The 24,810-nt window shown below is 35.2% G+C and overlaps 1 long non-coding RNA gene across 1 annotated transcript; it reads right to left on the bottom strand.

The window, feature by feature from the left end:
- Nucleotides 1-4,938: 4,938 nt before the first annotated feature.
- Nucleotides 4,939-9,663, bottom strand: LOC102666503 (uncharacterized). The gene is made up of 3 exons (XR_419444.3): nucleotides 9,108-9,663; nucleotides 8,562-8,652; nucleotides 4,939-8,361 (listed from the first exon to the last, which is right to left on the bottom strand). It is a non-coding gene; the product is annotated as an uncharacterized lncRNA (long non-coding RNA).
- Between the last annotated feature and the right edge of the window lie 15,147 nt (nucleotides 9,664-24,810).

The raw sequence follows: 24,810 nt of genomic DNA, 5'->3' as shown, positions 1-24,810 counted from the left end.
ATGCACTTTAATGTGAATGTAAACTGCTTTGATCAGTTTTAAGTAGAAAACAACATAGAATTTTGTTAGCTTAGCTTCTTTAAATGTGATAAACAACATAGAATAGTGTACTCTTCTGACATTTGCTTGGCTTCTTTAAAAGTTCGTGTTATTTACTTAGATAGGTTTACTTGAACTCTGAATTTGCTATACTAGATAGTTTTACTTTTACCTAATTACTAATCTTTTTCTTTTCATTTAAAGCTGTGAGAGTACATTAATATTTTCAAGTAAGTAGCTACCAATTTACTGATAATATATCAATTGGTATCTGGTGAATGACATGAAATTCTATTAATTGTAATTAATATTCAATATTTAAATGATAGATTAAATATAAATAATACTAAAACCAGCATTTTAATTACAATATTATCATATTTAATTAAAATACTGGTTTTCATATTATAAATACTGATTTATTGATTATTAGCAATATTGATAATATTAAAAATATAAAAAATGATCATTAATTAACAAATTTTTAATTGTAGATTATTAAATATTTAACATCGTTTCTTAACTTAGCACCGATGTTGAAAAGCGCTATTTAACAACGTTCACTAAGATAAAAACGATGTAGAAGTTGTAATTTCTCATCATTTCTTAACTGAGCACCAATGTTGAAAAGCGCTATTTTACAACGTTCACTAAGATAAAAACAATGTAGAAGGTGTAATTTCTACATCATTTCTTAACTGAGCACCGATGTTGAAAAGCGCTATTTTACAACGTTCACTAAGATAAAAACGATGCGAAAGGTGTAATTTCTACATCATTTCTTAACTGAGCACCGATGTTGAAATTTTCTACAACGGTGATATAGGGACCGATGTTGAAACTTTAAACTTTCAACAACATTCTATTCAACATCGGTTGATCACCGATGTAAAATGTGGTTTTCCACCGATGTTGAAACTGCATTTTCTAGTAGTGTGAAATTTTGTTCATTGGTTACCTGATTGGTTCTTGATAGTGCATCAGTACTGGTAACTTGACCCTTTTAGACTTGTGAAAAGTTGCCTTTTCTATTGCAGGGTAACATGTATGTTCTTGGATTTTGAATAGCAAGATGTATATTTTGATTATTGTTGTTTGAATAATGTAGTTCAAGTATCACATTTTAAATGGATTTTGTTTATATTGTAGGCAGTATAAAAAACCATCAGCAGCCTACTGCTTATGGTCTAGAATGGTCATCATTGAGCCAATGTTTCGTTATATAGCACGTGTCTTCTGAAAAATTTCATCCTTATACTCAATTCCTCTATTTATTTACCTAAACAATAATTTGGTGGCATACCATTTTCAAGAAACTAAGATTAGTATCGAATGGAGGAGTGCATGACACTGTTTCTAGAGTAGTTGGAAGAGATTTATAATGTGGCATTTGAATTTTCTTTTTTAACTGTGTTTATTAGTTTTTTGTTCTTTATTCTCTTGCATATATGCACCAACTTTATTATTTTTTGATGGTGATGATAGTGACCAGAACAAGGTCTCTTGTGTGCTGCCACTAGGGTGTGTAATATCATTGGACGAAAAAGGCTTTTAAATTCAAAATACAAATGAGAGTGAGCGTGTGTCTGGTTGACAATGGAAGTCAGGATCACATTCTTTCATATGAACAAAAAGGCACATCTTGTTGAGCATTTATTAGAACAGGTATTTCACTGCCATTAAATGTTTTTTTTTTCAATTAAAGTGTTCACTGTATATATATTATGTTAATTAACTGTGTTGGATAAACAGAGAGCTGTGGGACTAGCGAAACCTGTACATAGGCTGAATCATCATGTCGGTGATCCCCTATATCTGATGACATTGACCATCCCATAACTTTTTCTTAAGTCGTTGCAGGTTATGTAGGATGCTACTTGAATGGGTAAGTTAATCTAATGACATTGACCATCTCCACTGCAGTGCATACTGGCAAATGGTCATCATTTTGCCTAAGGAAAATATTGTCTTCTAGTTTTGTTCGTTGCATAATAGGTCAGATAATTACCTTAAAGGAATTATTAACAGGTCAGTTCTATTTTTCAATACATTTGCATTAGTCGAAAACATCAATATTTTAATTCTATAATACGCATCCATGTTTGTATTGATCAGTGCTTTGAAAGGATTTGACGATACTCCACAAAGTAAATCCAAGGCTGCTGCTAGGTGTAAGTAAACATTTAAACAATGCTTCTAATTATATTTTAATAATGTGTAGACTAATTTGTACTTAACATTGAATATCTAAATTTCATAATGTATTTAGTGTAATAGACAAAAAGGAAGCACTGAGAGTGGGTATTACGTCATGCACTAGATGTCAACTATAATCTTAGGAAATTTCAAGAATAATTGAAAAACGGTAATTGTTTAATTCAAACGTATTTAATTTTGTTATAATTGGTATTATATATTATTGACTTATGTTTTATTATATCATGCAATATTTAAATGATGCTAGACCATTGGAACCAGAGAGATTGAAGGCGTTTCGCATCCAGTGGGAAACCTATTATTTAAAAGTTCAAAATGAAACAATTAGTGTTTGAACAATTTTGAAATTGTAGTTTAGTTAATTTATATTTTTTACAATTCATGTTATATGCACATTAAATATTCTTTTAATTCATAGTAAATAATTAACTTTTTATGAAATTTATGGTAAAAACGGTTTGAAAACAGAATGAAAATTATCTATTGTAGTTTTGTGTTCAAATTTGCAGGTTAATTTGGGGTTATTAAAAAAATAGACAACACAATAAAAAAAATCCAAAAAACAACATCAGTTATTCCTAAAAACCGATGTTGTATTTATATATTAACATCGATTTTTGAAAAAATCGATGTTTAAAAACAAATGTTGTTTATATATATTAACATCGGTTTTTGGTAAAAAAAACCGATGTTAATATGCAAATATATGACTTTTTTTTATAACTCTTACTATATAAAATCGGTTATTTAAATGACTGATGTTGTCATTTTATGTTAATATCGGTTTTGGAAGACTGATATTAATGATATTACTTTCAACATTGATACTTTCAACATCGGTTTTGAAAGTTCTTAATAACCGATGTTAAAATCTTATTTCCTAGTGATAAAACTTATTTTAATTTTGATGGATTATTTTGTGTACAAGTGTTATGGATATTTCTAACACTTTTTTGGGACAAATTGATATTCAACTCTCACTTAAACGTTGTGGAAGAATATAAAAGAAGTAAAAACACTTTTTCATGTATTTAAAATATTAATTTAATTATCTTATGTTTTTAATCGTTAAAAATTTTGATGCCCCAAATTTATTGGTTTTATCCATAATTTTAGTATGAATGAAATTAAGTCATCTTCGACTATCACAATTTTTCTTAGGAACTATCACAAGTTGTAACCCAAATTACCGGAATTATAGTCCTCTCCATAAATGACGACTTGATGTAAATTCCAGCAATGTTTATACCAGATTTATTGAGTCAAAAGAAGTAAACTTATAACATAATTATTTTAAACTTACATTTGGTTCGTATATATTTTTTAGTTTTGGCTATAGAGTAATTGAGATGGAATCCGAAGATAATTGGACTTATCAAGGATGCCATGAGTGTAGAAAAAAGTAACTTATTTGAGATCAAAGCTTTACTGTGAAATCTGCAAAAGGGCTGTTGTTGTTTCCAAGTAGGTAGTTTTTTTACTTTTAACATAAGATGATGTTTATATTTGTAATATATAACAATTATTTACTTCCTGTGAGGTTCAAACTGAATGTGGAGGTAATAGATAATACTTCATCTACCATGTTTGATGGTTTTTAGGCTCCTCGAGAACAAAAGTGACAATGATGAAAAAGAGAGTAAAAAAGTTAAGGTTTGCACTTCTATAGCTTGGAAATCTTTTACTAAAATTGGTGTGGTAGATGGTAAAGAGCATGCAGAATGTAATGCATGTGGGCAACAATATGTAATTGGCGGGAGTAAAGTAGGTACTTCACATTTATTGCGTCATGTTAAGCTTTTGTGTAAAAAGAAAGCTAAATTTCATGATGTGGGTGGAATGATAATTGATCATGCTGGAAAGTTAAGATCTAGGGAAATTGACCAAAAATGTGTTCTGAGCTTCTAACAATGTGTATTGTTTGACATGGTTTGCCATTCAACTTTGTTGAATATAAATGGGTTAGGGAATTACTTTCATAAATAAATTCTGATGTTAAGCATGTGAGTAGGAACACATTGGTGTCTAGTTTGCTGAAACTTCATGTGAGATGAAAGAAAAATTAAAATATGCAATTCATAAATGTCATAATAGAATTTGTTTGACATCTGATTGTTGGACTGCTTGTACTCAAGAGGGGTATATATGTTTAACAACACATTTTGTTGATAATAATTGGAAATTGAATAGTAAGATTCTTGCTTTTTGTAAATTGGAGCCTCCTCACACCGGGGAAGATTTGGCAAACAAAGTGTTTGAAGTCTTGACTGAATGGAAAATTGATAGAAAAATATTTTCCATTACTTTAGACAATGCTAGTGCTAATGATCATATGCAAGAACTTTTGGGTGAGCAATTAAGATTTCAAAATAGCTTGTTGTGTGATGGTGAATTTTAGCATGTGAGGTGTTGTGCCCATGTGTTGAATCTTATAGTTCAAGATGGATTAAAAGTGGCTGAAGTTGCTTTACAAAAAATTAGAGATAGCATTAAATATGTGAGAGCATCAGAGTCAAGAAAAATAATATTTACCGAATGTATTGCTCAAGTGAGAGGTATTGATACTAAAGTGGGCTTGAGGTTGGATGTGCCTACTCGGTGGAATTCTACTTATGTCATGCTTGAGAGTGCTCTTAGGTATCATCGTGCTTTTGCAAGTTTCACTATTCGTGATAAATTTAGCTTCTTTTTTTTACACAAAAGCTTAACATGACGCAATAAATGTGAGGTACCTACTTTACTCCCACCAATTACATATTGTTGCCCACATGCATTACATTCTACCTTTTCTTTACCATCTACCACACCAATTATCATTCCACCCACATCATGAAATTTAGCTTTCTTTTTACACAAAAGCTTAACATGACGCAATAAATGTGAAGTACCTACTTTACTCCCACCAATTACATATTGTTGCCCACATGCATTACATTATGCCTGCTCTTTACCATCTACCACACCAATTTTAGTAAAATATTTCCAAGCTATAAAAGTGCAAACCTTGTAGTTAAACCCTGGCTTCTTCCTCATCTTCCATAAACTCAATATCATCAACAGATTCAACTTGATTTACAGTTTCGGAAGCCATTTCCATCAATCTAATGCACTTGTAGTTAACATAGAAAAGGAAAAAAATTAAACTCGAATTCAACTCGGTTCACAATTAGAATCCATTCAACTCATATTCAATACATCAAGAATAATTAACATTTAACAAAGAAAAGGAAAGAAATTAAAAGCATGAAAAAGGAGAGAAATTACTGTTTTGGAGGTCAACCACAACGACGACACAAACGAGGTGGAAGAGGAAGGTCGGCATCGCGGTGACGGGAAAACGAGCGCTCAGAGGTCACCATCACCGTCGGTGGCTCGTGTTGTGGAGGTGCCACCAGATCAATTTTGCACTATTAGAGATTTAGGTTTCGAAACTTTTGTTGCCATTTAGGTTTTCTTCTTTATGCGTTATGTATTGCTTTAGTTAATGCCTTGCCTATTTAGTATTTATGTTTTAACGGTTATCACTTTATGTTATGCGTTTTAGGTTGCAAGGTGCAGGCTCGTGTTGCGAAGCGTTATAACAATTGTCAATTGGGCTTGTCTATTTGTCTTAAGTTTGGGCTAGGAAATAGGAATTGGTCCATTATTGAATTTGGTTGCTAACTTGCTACAAAATAAAAACTTAACTTCCTAACAATTATAAATAATTATAAATTTATAATAATAATAAAATAAAATAATATATTATTTAAATATGGTGGGTTGACGGGTTGAGCCCACCTAACCCACGAGCTAAGTGGGTCGGGCTGAAAATTTGACGGTATCGATTATTTTTAAAAAAATTGATCCTGACCCACCTCTGGCTCGTAGTGGGCCGGGCTGACCCACTGACCGAAACCCATCTTGACGACTCTACTATTGTACTCCTCTAGCCAGCTTTCTTCTTGACATTGTTCAGAGTCCTAAACTAGCCACCCCTTTTGCAATTAAATATTACCACAATGTATGAGTTTTATATTCAATGGATATTGAATAGTTCAATTCCCAAACTCCATCACAAAAGAGGTCAAAAGCTTTTCTATCACACAAGTAATTTAAGCTTTTTTATACCATAACTTCCATATGAACTAGAATGGAACAAAGAAAAACAAATTTGGTTAAGTTTAAAGAATATTCAGAATAGTTGATGTTATCAGTTTAGGCACAAAAAAGCTTGAGTATCTCTCACACTAAGCAGATTTTAATATAAGAAGTTTACAGAAAAGGAGTACAATAGAGTCCCTAGACTACTGTAAACAAGTACTACTAGATACAACAAAAGTCAGTTGTAAAGACTGAACAGACATAATAAAACTTTTCTAACAATAATTTTCATGGATTCCGATCCTCTATTAGTAATTCTTTCCTTAGTTCATTTTCTGAATATTACAAGCATCATTATTATTATTCACAACAAACTACATAAACAGTCTTATCAAGAATACACCAGTAGCACCTAAAGTAGATGTCCCGGAAACATTTACTTGTCATATTTTAATCTTCTAGCTATTAAAAAAGAATCTATCAGACTAAGCTCATGCAATAATAAATTTTGAAACCACAATTTACCCAAAGGTATTTCACAAACTGGACTCAAACATAGAGCAAACTATATCAAAAGCAAACCTTTTTGGGCTCTGTTCTTTCAATGTCAGTTACAATTTCAGAAACATATTCCTCCCAGTCTTTTAGGGGAATTGTTTATTTGGTAGTGAAAGGATACTTGATAGGAACTTAGATATATACTAGAGAATTATAGAAAATATAGAATCAGAACTGATAATACGAGATTTGAAAAAAAAAAATACCATAGAAAGGAAATTCAGAAAAAAAGATGTTAGAGAAGAAAGCTCCTTTGCCCTAGTGGCATCATCCACACCCCAAACCTTTTCCTAAAAAGTGCACACCCATCCTCATAGTGCCCCCTCATCTTTTTTTATATTCACATTTCCTTGGATGACTCACAAGAGTCACAACACCATCTCTAATCTCCTTTTGTCTGCAGTCTATTTTGCTACGCGTGGTTTTGTATACTCAATTATGTCCTTTTTCCTTCTCATGTGTACAATGTGCAAAAAAACTTCAAACTATTTGTTAATCATGCATAGACACCTTGTTCTATTTGCTTAAAACATTTGTTTATAGGTTAAAAATAGACTGTTGTTACCCTCAAAACATATCAACCGCACCCATGAAGAGCAACACATCTCAAATATTGTTAGCCTATACAGTATTTTCCAATCTTGTTGCATCAACCTGAAATGGGTGATCAATAACGAGATCTACTAGTACCTACAGCCAACCAATTTTAAATTATAACACATTCCCACCTATAATAATTAAATATAAATTCACAATATCAATCTAAATCCATTAATGAGCACAAGTATCTCACTTACCTAGGGGTTAATTTTATTAGAATCACCATCTAGTTTGTCCATGAATTTCACACACAAGCAAAATCAACAACTAGCACAAATGATTGATGTTTAACAATAGAAATATTTTAGTCACAAACATTCCTATAAATTTACCTTCAACCAACCAAATGGTGTTCTATCCTTATATCAACGAGGTACCTCTAACTAGCCCCAAAAGGGGTCTTCTAGTTAGAAGTTGTAACAATATGACCACAAAAGAATATACATCCGATTCTGGTGTAAGCTTGCCAGTGACAAAATACTCTGGATCCATATATTCCAAACGTTCATTTGGGTTATTACATATTGTGCTTATGCCAGTTGAATCTAAACTTTGCTGAACTAAACTAGGAATGCCCAAGTCATTGAGTTTGGTAGCAAAGTTGGCATCAAGGAGAACCTTACTAGGTTTCGAATTCCCATGGATAATACAAGGATCACTGGAGTGAAGGAAGATTAGAGCAGAGCATATGTCAGTAGCAATGGATATTCAAATTTTCCATGGAAGTGGATTCTTTTCTATGTGGGCAAGATGGCTTTCAAGGCTGCCATTGTTTATGTACTCATACACAAGTGATTGAGACTCTACACAGCTTCCCATTAGTGTTAACAGGTTTGGATGTCTTACCCTACTCAAGACCTCTACCTAAAATCCAACCAATAATATAGCCAAAGAAAAATAAAAATTTGTGAGTTCCTCATGGACAAAGAACCTACGACAGAGTCATTCAGTCAAGATTTTTTGGATCATCCACTCAATATAATACTCTAGACTCTGGAGACTTATATAACAAATACATCAAGTTATCCAAACATCTTAAGAAAATGAATCAGGTAGAAAAATACCTATGCATTTGTGCTACTATACCTATGGTATAAGAAACCAAATCGGGGAATAGCACGAATTTTTCTGTACCCGAGATGTCGATCATGTAAGCTATGAAATTAACCACAACAAAATAAGTAATTCATGTTAAACGTTAAAGAAAAAAGAATATCACATGTATAAGTCGTGATGACATGTGCTTGCACAATGCAGAGTACCTAAACGAAAAGGAAAATCGTGACCATGGACAAATCATAGCTAGACTCACAACATTACCATAAACTCACCATGAACTAGTTTAAAAAATAAAAATTAATTAAAATAAAAAGCTGAAAGATATGAAGCTCCGTCCAAAACTTTTGTTTTTCAAACTTGTAAGATTTTTTAGAATCGTGTTTTCTCCAAAGTTTTTTCTTCAAAGTGAAATGAATTGGTTTTCCCAACGTCTTTTTTCCTCCTCATTATATCAAGAAGAAATTGACCACTGGAATAGGAAAAAATTACAACAACAAAAAAAGAAAATCGACAATTGCAAATTGGAGATGAAAGAAGTTGAGTGAACTTACAACATACGCCATAGAAATAGAAATGGATTGTGGTTCTTAAATCACAACGTTCGGTGAATTTGTTTGCGCAAAAAATAAGAATTGAAAGAAACTTAGAGGGAATGAAAAGAGAGACAGAGAGAGAAAACGAACCAGAAGCAGAAAAGAGTGAGGGAAGGAGAAGAAATAGAAATGGGAGCACGATAACGACAAGTGTGAGGGTTTCTTTTAACGTCTAAAACAACCTTAACCCTAACGAAGACTGTTGCCAGTGGTTGTTGACGTGGACCAATGCTTAGGCCCACATTGAGAGGGACAAACAAACACATAGCACAAAACAACCTCAACACATAGAAATTAACAAAAATAAAAAAAAAACGAGGTACCTGAAGAGGTGGATTAGATGGAATCAAGATTGGATACTACGATTCGAGATTGTAGCGAAACGAAGGTGGCTCAGGAAGGCACAAAGAGGAAGAAGAAGACGCAAACATGGATTGAACCATTGCCACACGGGAGAAGAAGAAGAAGAAGCAAAGTGGCCATAAAGAGTGAGAGGGAGTCAAAGAGTGGGAGCAACAATAGTTGTAGTTGTGGCTTCGAATCCTAGAAGGGAGTCGAAGAGTGAGAGGGAGAGTGACAATATAAGAGTGTGAGAGAGTAGAGGGATTAAAATAAGTAAAAATCTTCTAAGATGATTTTTACAAAATCGTCTTAAAATAACCGTCTTCTAAGTCGGTTTTTGTAAAATCGTCGTGGAATGACTATATTTATTTACAAAAATGTCACCGTTTGATATACTAAGATAGTTCTTAAGGAACTGTCTTTGTTTTGGTGTCGTAGAAACAACTTTTTCTAATAGTGTGGTAACATGATCCACATCTTAAATAAATATATGTAAAAAATTATCTTAAGAAATATATTTCAATATTTATCACTTATCATTCTTAAAATGATTTAAATTAAAAATTTTAAAAATATATGAAATTGAAACTTCACTAAAAAATTATACTTTCATTGTATATAAATATATTTTTTGTAACCTGGTCATATAACACATTCATTGTATATAAATATATTTTTTGTAACCTGGTCATATAACAAACCCGTGTAATATTTCTTTCAATTTAATTATTATGCTGTCCTTATTTAGAAATAATGAAAAGATATAATTAAATTTAAAAGAAACATGATAAATTATATAAAATTGAATAATTAATTACTCTTGCTGTATACAATGATACACACATTAGAAAGACAGCTGATGTTATACTCCTTTCAAAAACAAAAACAAAATGTAATTGATGTTATACTATCATTGAATAAATAAAATAGACAAGGGATTGATAAATATGCAAGTTTTTTTCTCAATTTTTTGTTTGTTTTTATTTTGGAACCTGACTAATTAGGTTTCTCTTTCTAATCACATTCTTTTTATTTAAGGGAATTGAGTCAACAGTACTTGAACTAATGATTTGTTGTTTGTTTGTCTTTTCTTTTATAATTTTGAAGCATAAAAAATATATCAGAATAAATTATTTAATATCTAATCATCATTACTAACATCCAATCTAAGTTATCAATTTATTCATTTAATAAATAAATTTACATTAACAATTCATAAATAATTGAACAAAAGAGGCCTTAAATTATGTTAGAAATTAATTAATTTGTTTGAGTTTCTACTAATCATCACCTACTTACGTATAAAAAAAAAACTAATCATCGCCTACCGAAACATTTTAATTAGATGAATCTAATAGTTATTAGATCAATTGGTTTGCAGTAAAAAAAAAAAGATTAATTGGTTTTATGCTATTATGATATTATAGGACGCAGGACCCACCTAAAAAATATCAGAATTCGGTAAAACCGGGCCGGCCCAACTCAATAGAGCAACAGCAAAACAAAAAAAAAATCATGGAAAAAGGAACCAAAATTATAATCAATTTGAACTGGCCATTCACAAAAAAAAAAAAAATTGAGATGAATTTTTGAAATGTATCAGAATTTTTGATGAATTTGCAGAGATGAATTGAGATGGAGTCTGTCATAAACCAAATACAAATTTGATTTGATTTAACAACAGATGAGGCAAAATTTGAGGACGTTAATTAGGGATATTTGCGACTTTTTGTTATATTTGAAATTTTTTCTAGAAAAGCAATTATGCTTTATTTGAGTTAGAAATGAAATAAAGAAGAAGGAAATAGGAAAAAATATAGTATAAAATATGTGATATTTGGATGGATGAAGATAGGTAGGAAAAAAGTAGAAAATTTTCCTCCATTTACTTGAATGGATCAATCTCTTTCATTTTACTCACCTAAATCACCCAACCCAATTCAAACTTAGGATTAGGATTAGAGTCGGTGGTCAAGTAACTATAAACGTGAGCAAAGTCGCTGCAGAAATGATTTTCCCCGACTAAAATAAAACTTTTTATAAATCAAAATTAAAGTAAATATAGTTTATATTTCCAAAAGCACAGTAGAGGTTTACTTAAAACATGAAGGGTAGGCTCAGATGAAGCCCAATAGACCTTTGTTTATTTGTGAGTCCAACAAATCAATAAGGGAGATGCTAGGCGCACCCAGTATTATTGCTGGTGCATCCAGCATTTTATAAAAATGCCAAAACTACCCCTGCACCTTCTTTCTCCTTTAAAAAGCTTTTTTATTTTTTAAAAACGGCACAATGCTTCTTTCTCCATTTTTGTGCATCTTCTCCTTCGTTTTATCTCTTCAGTGCATAGTGCTTCACCGTATTTTCTTCGTTTTCTTACGATAGGTTAGGTTCGGTGAAGGTGAAGGTGCCGATGTTCATTGTTGCAGTGGTTGGTTCGTCGGCGGCGGCAAACGAGGTACGCATTTATGCTGGGTGAGCGTTTTGGTGGATCGTAAATCGTACGGATCAAGTTGATCCATATGTTATTTTTTACTGATACAGATCAAGTTGATTCGTAAAATCCTTACAGATCAAGTTGATTCATAAGGCTTTTACGGATCAAACCTTGCAGATCAACTTGATCTGTAACCTAGTTCACGGTCAAAACTACTTGCGTATCATCTTTATCCTAACCTATACTAACTACGGAAGACCTAAATCCCTATGCGGATCAATACTATCCTACGAAGTACACTACAAAACAAAAAATGGAAGCACGAATATAGAAGGGAGAACATGCTTACCTCAACATCAATGGAGTAGCACAACCAGAAGAAGAACACACAAGGTGAAGAGCACCACCACCACGTCGCCAACAATTGTGAAGAAGCAACAACCACGCCGCCGGAAGCAAGAACGCGCAAAGCCCAGTCGAGGTCGCGGAAGCAAGAACGCCCAGAAGGAAGAAGAAGAAGAAGCACTAAGGTCGCGGAAGGAAGAAGAAGAGTAACAAGCACGAAAGAAATTTGTGCTAGATGTACAAATTTTTAAAAAAAAAGCCAGGGGTATTTAGGTATTTTCCGCTTAACTGTTGGGTGCACCAGTAATAATGTTGGGTGCACCTAGCATCAGCCAATCAATAAGCATCTAAATCTCAAAATTACATGCTTGACCCAAAATAAGCTGGCCTGCGTATATGAACTAGTGACATTTTGCCTCCTTTAAAACTAAAAATACATATCTCTGGGTAGTCATTGACTTATGACAATAAAAACAAAAGCTTAAGTCAGGTTAAAACAAAAAATTATGTTGGGTAAAACCCTCACCAGTGTGTAATAATGTTTTGAATGTGTGTGTGTGTGTGTGTGTTAGTCTCTTTTAAACTTTATCAACTTAGCTATTTTTTTGGTTTTCTGTAATAACAGTTAACAATTAGGTAGTTTTAAATTAGTTAAGTTAGCTAGGCTTGAAATAGTGCTTCTATTTCTTTTCTGTATAGTCCAGACCAGTAAAGAGATTGTCTACCCAGAGGAGAGATTATTCAAAGTTTAAATAAAGTAGTTGTTGTGAGGAGATTTAGAGTTGATTTTTTTACTCTAGTCAAATCACGATTCTTTGAAGTTCTTTTGTTCATGCTTTTTTTCTGCATTTTTTGCTCATTCTTGTTCAAACAAGAAACTTATAATTTTGTGAGTAAATTTGATCTTGGCACAACAAACTGGTGCGGTGAGCTTGGATGATTTTGGGCTCGATTCAAGCAATGGGTTCGGCCAAGTATGAGGTTGAGAAATTCACAGGGCAAAATGATTTTGGGCTATGGCGATTGAAGATGAGAGCCCTTCTTGTTCAGCAGGGCCTAGTGGAAGCACTTGATGGAGAAGCCAAACTCAAAAAGATGATGGCTGATGGGGATAAGAAAGCACTACTGCAGAAGGCACACAATGCAATTATCCTCAGTCTCGGAGACAAGGTGTTGAGGCAAGTCTCTAAGGAAACAATTTTTGCTGGGGTTTGGTCAAAGCTTGAAGGTTTGTACATGACCAAATCTTTAGTTAATCATCTTTACCTAAAGCAGTCTTTGTATTTGTTTAAAATGCATGAAGATGGATCAGTAGGAGAACAATTGGATTTGTTTAATAAACTGATTCTAGATCTTGAAAATATCGATGTCACCATTGATGATAAGGATCAAGCTTTGCTATTGCTGTGCTCCTAAGAGTTACTCTCATTTCAAAGAGACTTTACTGTTTGGAAAAGACTTTGTTTCTCTTGATGAAGTGCAGACTGCTCTGAATTAAAAGGAATTGAATGAAAGAAAGGAAAAAAAGTCCTCTACAAGTGGTGAAGGGCTGATAGCAAGAAGCAAGACCTTTAAGAAAGATAGTAAATCTGATAAGAAGAAGCAAAAGCCAGAAAACCAGAAGAATGGTGAAGGAAATATCTTCAAAATCAGATGTTATCATTATGAAAAGAAGGGCCATACAAGGAAAGTTTGTCTTGAAAGGCAGAAAAATGGTGGCAGTAACAATAGGAAGAAGGACTCAGGGAATGCTGCCATTGTTCAAGATGATGGTTATGAATTTGCAGAGGCACTGGTGGTGTCTGAAAAGAATCCAAAAACTAAATGGATAATGGATTCAGGGTGTTCATGGCATATGACACCAACTGATCAAGCAGATGGGTTGGTACTCCTTGGAGATAACAAGCCTTGCAAAATTGAAGGTATTGGGTCTATAAGGTTCAAGTTTCATGATGGGGCTGAGAGAATTTTCACAGACGTCAGATATGTACCTGAGCTGAAGAGAAATTTAATCTCTCTTGGTGAATTTGATAAAACAGGGTATGTGTTCAAGGGTGAAAAAGGAATATTGAATGTAGTTAAAGACTCCATCATTGTCATGAGGGGAATTATGAAGAATGGCCTCTATTATGTGGATGGCGAAGTTGTAATTGGCTCTGCAGCCACTGCAACAGGAAGAGTTTTTATCAAAAATTGAGTTATGGCACATGAGGTTGGGCCATATAAGTGAGAAAGGGTTGATTGAATTGGCAAAACAGGAGCTGCTATATGGGGACAAAGTGGAGAAATTGAAGTTCTACGAACATTGTGTCTATTGAATAAGTGGCCTCAGAAATCTTAAGAATGGGGGGTTGAATTAAGATTTTACAAACTATTCCCCAATTAAAATTTCTATACAGATTTTAACCCAAGTCCCAAGATTCCTTTTAAAATGAATTTCTAAATAATAATTCAAATTAAACTTACTGAAAAGAAATAATAAGCAACAATAAATAAAAGAGTTTGAGGGAAGAGAGAATGCAAACTCAGTTTTATACTGGTTCGGCAAAGTCCGTTGCCTATGTCCAGTCCCTAAGAAACCCGCTTGGGAGTTCCACTATCTTGTAAATCCTTTACAATTTCTGAAACACATAAGGACATCCCTTCCTTTGTGTTCAGATGCCTTATAATAAGAGACTCTCAGTCTCTTAGCCCTTTGATTAGAAAGAGAGGAAGAAGAAGATAATCTCTCTTGAAAAAGATAGATGTTTACAATGAAGCACTCAATTCCTTATTGAATCTCACAAGTGTTTGGCCAAGGAATTTTTGAAGATAAGATGATTTGTATTTTTTGAAAGGATAAGAACTTTGAACTCAGTGAAAAACTCTCTTAATCATTTGAGAGGATAAGACTTTTTGGACAATCAAAAACTCTCTTAATCTTTTGAGAGGATAAGACATTTTGGGCAATGAAAAACTCTCATCATCCTTTGAGAGGATAAGACATTTTGGACAAACAAAACTCTCATAAACTTTTGAGAGGCTAAGACCTTTTTGAACAAGCAAAAATCTTAACCAATTTCGTTCCCAAGTCACTAATTTATAGGCCTTTGACAGCCTTTCAAAATTCAAATGAAAAGTTGTGACTGTTGGGAATATTTTTCGAAACTACTCACTGGTAATGGATTACAATCTCGGTGTAATCGATTACTGATGGAAGCTTGCTTGTGGAGCTTCTATGGAGGCTGGATCTTTGAGCTTCAATGAGGTCCTTCAAAGGTGATTTTTCACCATAGAGATGCAGCGGAAGGCAAAGGAGAAGAGGAGAGGGGAGGCACCATCCACTAGGGAATAAGCCAAGGAATAAGGAGCTTCACCACCAAGAATTGCCTTGGATAAAAAGCTTGAAGAGGATGCTTTAATGGAGGAAAAGAAAGAGAGAAGGGGGGAGCACGAAATTGAAGGAATAAAAGAGGGAAAGAAGTGGAACTTTGAAGTGTATCTCATAAGACTTTCATTCATCAAAGTTACAACAAGTGTTACACATGCTTCTATTTATAGACTAGGTAGCTTCCTTGAGAAGCTTTCTTAAGAAAACTTCCTTGAGAAGCTTTCTTAAGAAAACTTCCATGAGAAGCTTCTTTGAGAAAACTTCCTTGAGAAGCTAGAGTTTAGCTACACACACCCATCTAAAAACTAAGCTCACCTCCTTGAGAAGCTTCCTTGAGAAGCTAGAGCTTAGCTACACACCCCTATAATAGCTAAGCTCACCCCATGACAAAAAAAAACATGAAAATACAAAAAAAATCCTACTACAAAGACTACTCAAAATGCCCTGAAATACAAGGCTAAAACCCTATACTACTAGAATGGCCAAAATACAAGGCCCAAAAGAAGAAAACAACATATTCTACTATTTACAAAGAAGAGTGGACCCAACCTTGGCCCATGGGCTCAAAAATCTACCCTAAGGTTCATGAGAACCCTAAGGCCTTCTTTATCAACTCTAGCCCAATCGTCTTGGAGCCTCTTGCTCATGGCTCTGGTAACTGGTCCTTTCCTAGGGAGGATTGCATCATCCCCTCCCCCTTGAAGAGGATTTGACCTCAAATCTGTTGGTTCCTCCTCCTCTATATCAGCTCCACCTGTAAAAGGAATTAAATCAGAAATATTAAAAGTGGTGCTAACTCCATACTCTCTTGGGAGGTCCAACCTATAGGCATTATTATTGATCCTTTCCAAGACCTGAAAAGGTCCATCCCCTCTTGGGCTAAGCTTGGATTTCCTTTTTGTAGGGAATCTTTCCTTCCTAAGATGGAGCCAAACCTAGTCCCCCTCATTAAGAACTAGCTTATTTCTTCCTCTATTGCCCTTAGTTGAATACACCTTTGTTTGGTTCTCTATTTGGGTCTTAATCCTCTCATGCAACTTCTTTACAAACTCTGACCTAGATTCCCCTTCTTTATGTATAAAAGAAGTGTCAAGTGGGAGGGGAATGAGGTCTAAGGGTGTTAAGGGATTGAACCCATAGACAACCTCAAAAGGGGATTGCTTGGTGGTTCTATGAACCCCCCTATTGTAGGCAAATTCTACATGAGGAAGATACTGATCCCAAGACTTATGGTTGCCTTTTAGAAGAGCCCTTAAAAGAGTGGATAAAGACCTATTCACTACCTCTGTTTGCCCATCAGTTTGTGGATGACAAGTGGTAAAGAAAAGAAGCTTAGTTCCTAGCTTAGCCCATAAGGTTTTCCAGAAGTGGCTAAGGAACTTAGCATCTCTATCTGACACAATGGTCCTAGGCAAACCATGGAGTCTCACAACTTCCCTAAAAAAGAGTTTTGAGATATGGGAAGCATCATCCACCTTGTGGCATGGTATAAAGTGTGCCATCTTGCTAAACCTATCCACCACTACAAAGATAGAGTCTACACCTCTTTGGGTTCTAGGGAGCCCAAGGACAAAGTCCATACTAATGTCTACCCAAGGTGCAGATGGAATGGGTAAGGGTGTGTATAGCCCATGAGGCATCACCCTAGACTTGGCTTGTAAACAAGCCACACACCTAGTGCAATGCTTATGGACATCTTTCTTCATATGAGGCCAATAGAACTTTTCTTTGAGTAAGACAAGGGTCTTGTCTATCCCAAAGTGGCCCATGAGCCCACCCTCATGGCTCTCCTTCACAAGTAATTTCTTGATGGTTCCTTGGGGTATGCAAAGCTTTCCCTCTTTGAACAAATACCCCTCAGCCAAATAGTATCCATCTTGGGCCTTTTTCCCACAACTCTTGTAAATGGGAGAGAAATGTTCATCTAAAGCATACAAGTCCCTAATGTTATCAAATCCTAAAATTTGAGCTCCTAGGGAGCAAAACAATGTGTGTCTCCTAGAGAGGGCATCAGCTACCACATTTGTTTTTCCCTTTTTGTATTTGATAACATATGGAAATTGCTCTAGGTACTCTACCCATTTTGCATGCCTTTTGTTTAACTTGCTTTGCCCTCTAATGAACTTAAGTGATTGATGATCACTATGAATGACAAATTCCTTGGAAACAAGGTAATGTTCCCAAGTTCGGAGTGCTCTTATTAAGGCATAAAGCTCTTTATCATAGGTGGGGTAGTTAAGGGTGGCACCATGAAGTTTTTCACTAAAATAAGCAATAGGGTGCCCACCTTGCAACAAAACAGCTTCAACTCCCACTCCAGAGGCATCACATTCTAGCTCAAAAGTTTTAGAAAAGTCAGGAAGAGCTAGAACAGGTGCCTTAGTAAGCTTTTCTTTGAGCAAAGCAAAGGCTTGCTCTTGTTTTTCACCCCAGGTAAATGCCACATTCTTCTTCACTAGCTCATTGAGAGGTGATGCAATTGTAGAGAAATTAGGAACGAACCTTCTATAGAAGCTTGCCAACCCATGGAAGCTCCTAATATCTCCCACACTTTTTGGGGTGGGCCATTCTTGGATGGCCTTGATTTTCTCAGGGTCCACTTGGACCCCATTTCTACCAACTACAAACCCTAAGAAAACTATATTATCTACACAAAAAGTACACTTCTCTATATTTGCATAGAGGGTGTTTTTCCTAAGGACTGAAAGAACTTGCCTGAGATGTCCTAAGTGATCATCTAGGCTCCTACTGTACACTAAAATATCATCAAAATAAACAACTACAAATCTACCTATGAAATCCCTTAAGACATGATGCATAAGCCTCATAAAGGTGCTTGGTGCATTAGTGAGCCCAAAAGGCATCACTAGCCATTCATACAAACCAAACTTGGTCTTGAAAGCGGTTTTCCACTCATCACCCTTTTTCATCCTGATTTGGTGATATCCACTTTTAAGATCAATTTTTGAAAAGATATTGGCACCATGCAACTCATCAAGCAAATCATCAAGTCTAGGAATGGGGTGCCTATACTTTACAGTGATGTTGTTGATGGCCCTGCAATCTATACACATTCTCCACGTACCATCCTTTTTGGGCACCAACAACACTGGCACAGCACATGGGCTTAGGCTCTCTTGGACCCTGCCCTTCTTCAACAATTCTTTTACCTGAGACTCTATCTCCTTAGTCTCCTGAGGATTAGTCCTATAGGCTGGCCTATTAGGAAGGCTTGCTCCTGGGACTAAATCTATTTGGTGTTCTATTCCCCTTAAAGGAGGTAGCCCAGGGGGTATTTCTTTGGGAAATATATCACCAAATTCATGTAAGAGTTCTTGGACCTTTGGGGGTAAGGTCTCAAATGTAGGAATTGTGGCAGTGCTAAGGGATGTTTCCCTTGATAGGAGAAGGTAGAAAGATTGTTTAAGAAGGAGTGCTCTTTTAATATCACCTTTTGTTGCAAAATGATTTTCCTTCTTAACAATCTTCTTGGAGGAATCCTTTTCCTCTTTTTCCTTCCCCTTGGCCTTTGAAGACAAGGCCTTACTATCCTTCTTTTTCTTTTGTTTTTCTAGTTTTTCTTCCTCATCCCTCTTATCTTTCATAGTTAGTTGATCTCTGGCCACCTGTAAAGGTGTTTGAGGATGCAACACAAATTTAGTGCCAAGATGGGTGAGGGTAATCTCATTAGTTAGGCCATTGTAAATGATCTTCCTATCAAATTACCACGGCCTTCCTAAAAGAATATGTCCTGCCTCCATGGGAACTATATCACAATTAACTTCATCCTTATATGTCCCAATGGAGAAAGGTACCTTCACTTGTTGGTTAACTATCATTTCCCCTTGCTCATTGAGCCATTGAAGTTTATAAGGTTTTGGGTGGGGAATAATAGTGAGGTTCAACTTGGAAACTAATCTTATGCTACAACAATTGCAACAAGATCCACTATCCACAATGAGAGAACAAGTTTTATCTAAAATTTTGCATCTTGTATGAAATATGTTCTCTCTTTGGGATTGAGATAGATCACAAGATTGACCTCTAAGGAGCCTTCTAACCATTAAGAGGTCACCTTCTTCATGGGGGTAGACTTCCTCACTAGACTCTTCACGCCTTACTTCATCTTCACTTCCACTAGAGGAAGGGCAAGAAGTAGTTTCCTCTTGACTACTATAAATGTCTTGACCCCTCATAATCATGGTTTTCTTTGTGGGGCATTGAGAGGCAATGTGACCTCTCCCAAGACATTTGAAGCATTTAATGTTGCTAGTCCTTTCTTGGGAACTAGTCTTAGGGGTGTATTTCTCTATGGTCTTACCCTTTTCTTCCTTGGGTTTTGAAGGTGTAGCCCCCAAAATTCCTTGGGCTTGGTCCTTCCTTGGATAAGAGTGAAAGCCATAAGATTTTGAAGAAGGCTTTCTTTTTAGTTGTTGTTCCACTCTTATACAAAGTTGGACTAGTTCATCTAGGTCCCTATATGGAAGGAGTTCAACCTTGTCCCTTACTTCCATATTAAGCCCACTAAGGAACCTCGCTATGCTTGTCCTTTCCTCCTCCCTAAGTCCATCTCTTAAAAAGAGTAGTTCCATTTGTTGTCTGTATTCTTCAACACTCATACTCCCTTGTTTAAGCCTTTGGAGCTTGTCCATAAGCTCCCTTTCATAGTAGGGAGGAATGTGCCTCTTCCTAAGGGCACTCTTAAGATCATTCCAATACTCTACTAGAGGATCCCCATGAATCCTTCGTTCCCTAACAAGGGAAGTCCACCAATAGAGGGCATACCCTTGAAAGCTAAGGGTAGCCAATGGAACTTTTCTCTCTTCGCTAATATGATGGCAAGCAAAGAGTTGTTCAACCTTCATTTCCCAATCTAAGTAGGCCTCAACATTATCTTTTCCATGGAAATATGGAAGACTAATGTTAACCTCTTGAGGCCTTCTATCCCTTTCCCTTCTTTGGGAGTGATGTTTAGTATGTGAACTATGGCGCCCTCTATAATAGTCGCTAAGTTCTTCACTTAAACTCTTGCAAGAGTCATGACTACTATAGGAGGCATGTTTTTCTCTTTTCATTTCTTTTATTATTTTTCTTCTTTCTTCCTCTCTTATTTTCTCTCTTTCATCTTGACTAATTTCTTCCACTCTTTTTTTTTTCCTTTTTCTTTTCTCTCTTGTTTTTCTTTCCATAACTTGAGAGAACTCAACTCATCTAAGATTCTAGATAGAGGGTCCTTATGACTAGTACCCTCAGCATTAACACTAGTTGAATGATGACTCATGTTGGTTTCTAAGTTGTGGTTCTTTCTTGTTGGAGGTTTGAAAACAAAAGGTAAAAGAAACTATGGTTGAAACTAGCCAAAATAAACACTAAAAGAGGTGTGAAAGATAAGGTAAAAAAAACTAATTGGTAAAATGCAAGCTATCTAGGCGGTTTGACAATGGAAGGTAAAAGAAATAAGCTATGAAAGTAAGCAAGAAATGTAAACTAGGTGAATCCTAAGAGTGTTTGGATGACCACATTCAAGGTTCCCAACAAAACACTCACTATCCTAAGTAAAAATTGCCTAAAATTATTACACACAAATGGAAGTTTGGTAACCTATTGGAGGCTCCCAACACACTTCCAATGAAAGGCCTTTTTGTTACAAAAACTTGAAAGAAATGAAGGTAAGTAAATTGCAAATTACAAAATTAAAAAACGGTCCTCAATTTTGGTGGTTGTTCTCTCTTTGGTGATTCACTCAATTTGGAGTGCTTCTTAGTCCAATAGCTCTTAAGGTGGTTGGCCCCTTGCTTCTGGACTCAAATTCTTCAAGGGATGGCACCAATCCTCCTTCCAATTTCCTATATGGCAACCCACAAACAAGGAAACAAAGAGACAAGCAATAACCAAAGACCAAAAAAAATGAAATGAAAGCTAAACCAATGGAGTTTTAACAAGACAATTTTTCAAGGATTATTCAACAATTAAAGCAATGAAAAGGACATAGAAGCAAGTTAGGACTCAAAGAGAAACTTAGAATGGCTCTAGAGTAGAGTAAAAAAAACTGAAAAAAAGACTCAACAAAACTCTAGCTTTGGCACTTGTCTTCACACTAATTTTGAATTGAAATTTCCAATTATAGAATAAATTTTGAGCCAAAACAACAAGCACCCTTCCCTTTCACCTTTTTTTTCTGGATACTGATTTTCCTGCCAACTTGTGTGATTTTTAGTTTTTTTTCCTTTTATCCAAATCACTTGTTTCTTTTTTTATAACTTTTTTCCAGATGTCTAGAAACTTCAGTAAAAATTTCAGCTCAAAATTCGAAGTAACCAATTCTCAGTAATGTTTACAAGTTTGTATGTCCAAGCTGCCAGCACCAGCGATTTGTTTCTTTAAGCATGGTATATTGATTGCCTTGGGCTTACTTTCAACCTTCCTATGTATGTTGAACTCACTAGGATTGTTTACCACAGTTTTAGGAGTTCAATATTCACTTAGGATCAACATTTCAGCCAGCAATTCAATCACCAAAACTCAAATTCACAATAGACACAATCATAAGGAAACCTAAAAGTTCAAGAAAAGGTTCACAATCAAAGACTCTCTAAGAATTTTGCATGAACATGTTAAGGACTAATTAACATGAAAGATTTGACTCAAATCAAATAATAGGCTAAAATAATTTCATACACTCATGAACAAATGAGTTAGACAAAGAAACAAGAAAATAAAATTCAGCACAACATAAGAAATCTTATGTGACAGGTTTCATGACTAGACATGACTTCTATGACAAAACTACAATAGGTGAACAAGTCACTCTAGATTTTTGAGGTTTTCTTCTACTTTAATATTTTTGTAAGAATTTTATGGTTTTGGTTTCAGCCACAAAAAATAACAAGACAAAACTCAAAGGAACCTAAACTCAACACAATTCATGGTTCAAGAACAAGAACAAGAAATTTGAACCATAGAAAATCAAATCTAACTTCTATAGCAAGTTTAATCGGTGCAAACTCTAAAGAATCATGTTAAAAACATTTAGAACAAGACATGTGAGGAGATACATGGAGAAAAATGAAGAAAAAAACAATGGAAGAGAAGGTAAAGCAAAAAATTAATGGAGGTTTAAGGAGCACCTACTTGAAGCTCTTGTGCTCTGATACCACTTGATGGAAGCTTGCTTGTGGAGCTTCTATGGAGGCTGGATCTTTGAGCTTCAATGAGGTCCTTCAATGGTGATTTTTCACCATGGAGATGCAGCGGAAGGCAAAGGAGAAGAGGAGAGGGGAGACACCATCCACTAGGGAATAAGCCAAGGAATAAGGAGCTTCACCACCAAGAATTGCCTTGGATAAGAAGCTTGAAGAGGATGCTTTAATGGAGGAAAAGAAAGAGAGAAGGGGGGAGCACAAAATTGAAGGAATAAAAGAGGGAAAGAAGTGGAACTTTGAAGTGTATCTCATAAGACTTTCATTCATCAAAGTTACAACAAGTGTTACACATGCTTCTATTTATAGACTAGGTAGCTTCCTTGAGAAGCTTTCTTAAAAAAACTTCCTTGAGAAGCTTTCTTAAGAAAACTTCCTTGAGAAGCTTCTTTGAGAAAACTTCCGTGAGAAGCTAGAGTTTAGCTACAAACACCCATCTAAAAACTAAGCTCACCTCCTTGAGAAGCTTCCTTGAGAAGCTAGAGCTTAGCTACACACCCCTATAATAGCTAAGCTCACCCCCATGACAAAAAAAAACATGAAAATACAAAAAAAAAAATCCTACTACAAAGACTACTCAAAATGCCCTGAAATACAAGGCTAAAACCCTATACTACTAGAATGGCCAAAATACAAGGCCCAAAAGAAGAAAACAACCTATTCTACTATTTACAAAGAAGAGTGGACCCAACCTTGGCCCATGGGCTCAAAAATCTACCCTAAGGTTCATGAGAACCCTAAGGCCTTCTTTATCAACTCTAGCCCAATCCTCTTGGTGCCTCTTGCTCATGGCTCTGGTAACTTTTCCTTTCCTAGGGAGGATTGCATCAATTACACAATTATTTTTCTTGAACAGTTGTGACTCTTAATTTAAAATTTTAATTTCCAACGTTCAGAGTCTCTGGTAATCAATTACAATATGTTGGTAATTGATTACACATTTTGAAAACCTTTGAAAAAAGTTTGAAATGATTTTCAGAAAGCTTTTGTGCTTCTGGTAATTGATTACAGTCTCTGGTAATCGATTACGAGAGAGAAAACTTTAAAATCCTTTGTTTTGAAAGAAAAATAACTTGGCCAACTCTTTGTGCTTTCAAATCTAACTTATAAATCTAACTTAAGAATCTATCTAGTCAATCTTACTTGAATATCTTGGATTGCTTGATGTTTACTTGAATTATCCATGAAGACAAATCTTTCTTGAAATCAAAATCTTCTTGAGTTGGTCTTGGATATGCTTGACTATTGGCATCATCAAAATCTTCTTGAAGCTTTGCTTCTACAGTGTCTATGGCAAAGCTTGCAGAGCCAAATTCAATGCTGGATAGCAGAGAACAAAAGGTACCCTTGATTATGTTTATGTTGATCTTTGGTGACCAACCAAGACCCCCTCTCATTCTTGAGCAAGGTACTTCTTGAGCATTGTGGATGACTACTCAAGGAAGTTGTGGATCTACATTCAGAAAACAAAAGATGAGGCTTTTGATAACTTCAAAAGCTGGAAGACACTTGTGGAAAACCAAACAGGCAGAAAGATCAAGAGGTTTCATACTAATAATGGTCTTGAGTTCTGCTCTGAACCTTTCAATGCTTTCTGCAAAGAGAATGGCATTGCAAGGCACAGGACAGTTGCGGGCACCCCTCAACAAAATGGTTTAGCTGAAAGATTCAACAAGACCATTTTGGAGAGAGTGAGATGTATGTTGTTGAGTGCAGAATTGCCCAAGATTTTTTGGGCTGAAGCAGCAATGACTGTTGTATATCTCATCAACAAGTGTCCTTCAATAGCTCTGAATTTTAAAACCCCTGAGGAGATTTGGTCTGGCCATCCACCGAGTCTAAAACAGCAAAAGGTATTTGGCTGTGTTCCCTATGCTCACATTAGGCAAGACAAATTGGAACCTAGAGCTGTCAAGTGCATCTTTCTAGGATATCCTGAGGGAGCGAAAGGGTATAAGATGTAGTGTT

The sequence above is a fragment of the Glycine max genome, chromosome 18 (genome assembly GCF_000004515.6).
Source record: "Glycine max cultivar Williams 82 chromosome 18, Glycine_max_v4.0, whole genome shotgun sequence".
NCBI lineage: Eukaryota > Viridiplantae > Streptophyta > Magnoliopsida > Fabales > Fabaceae > Glycine > Glycine max.
This window is presented reverse-complemented; position numbering and strand designations above follow the sequence as displayed.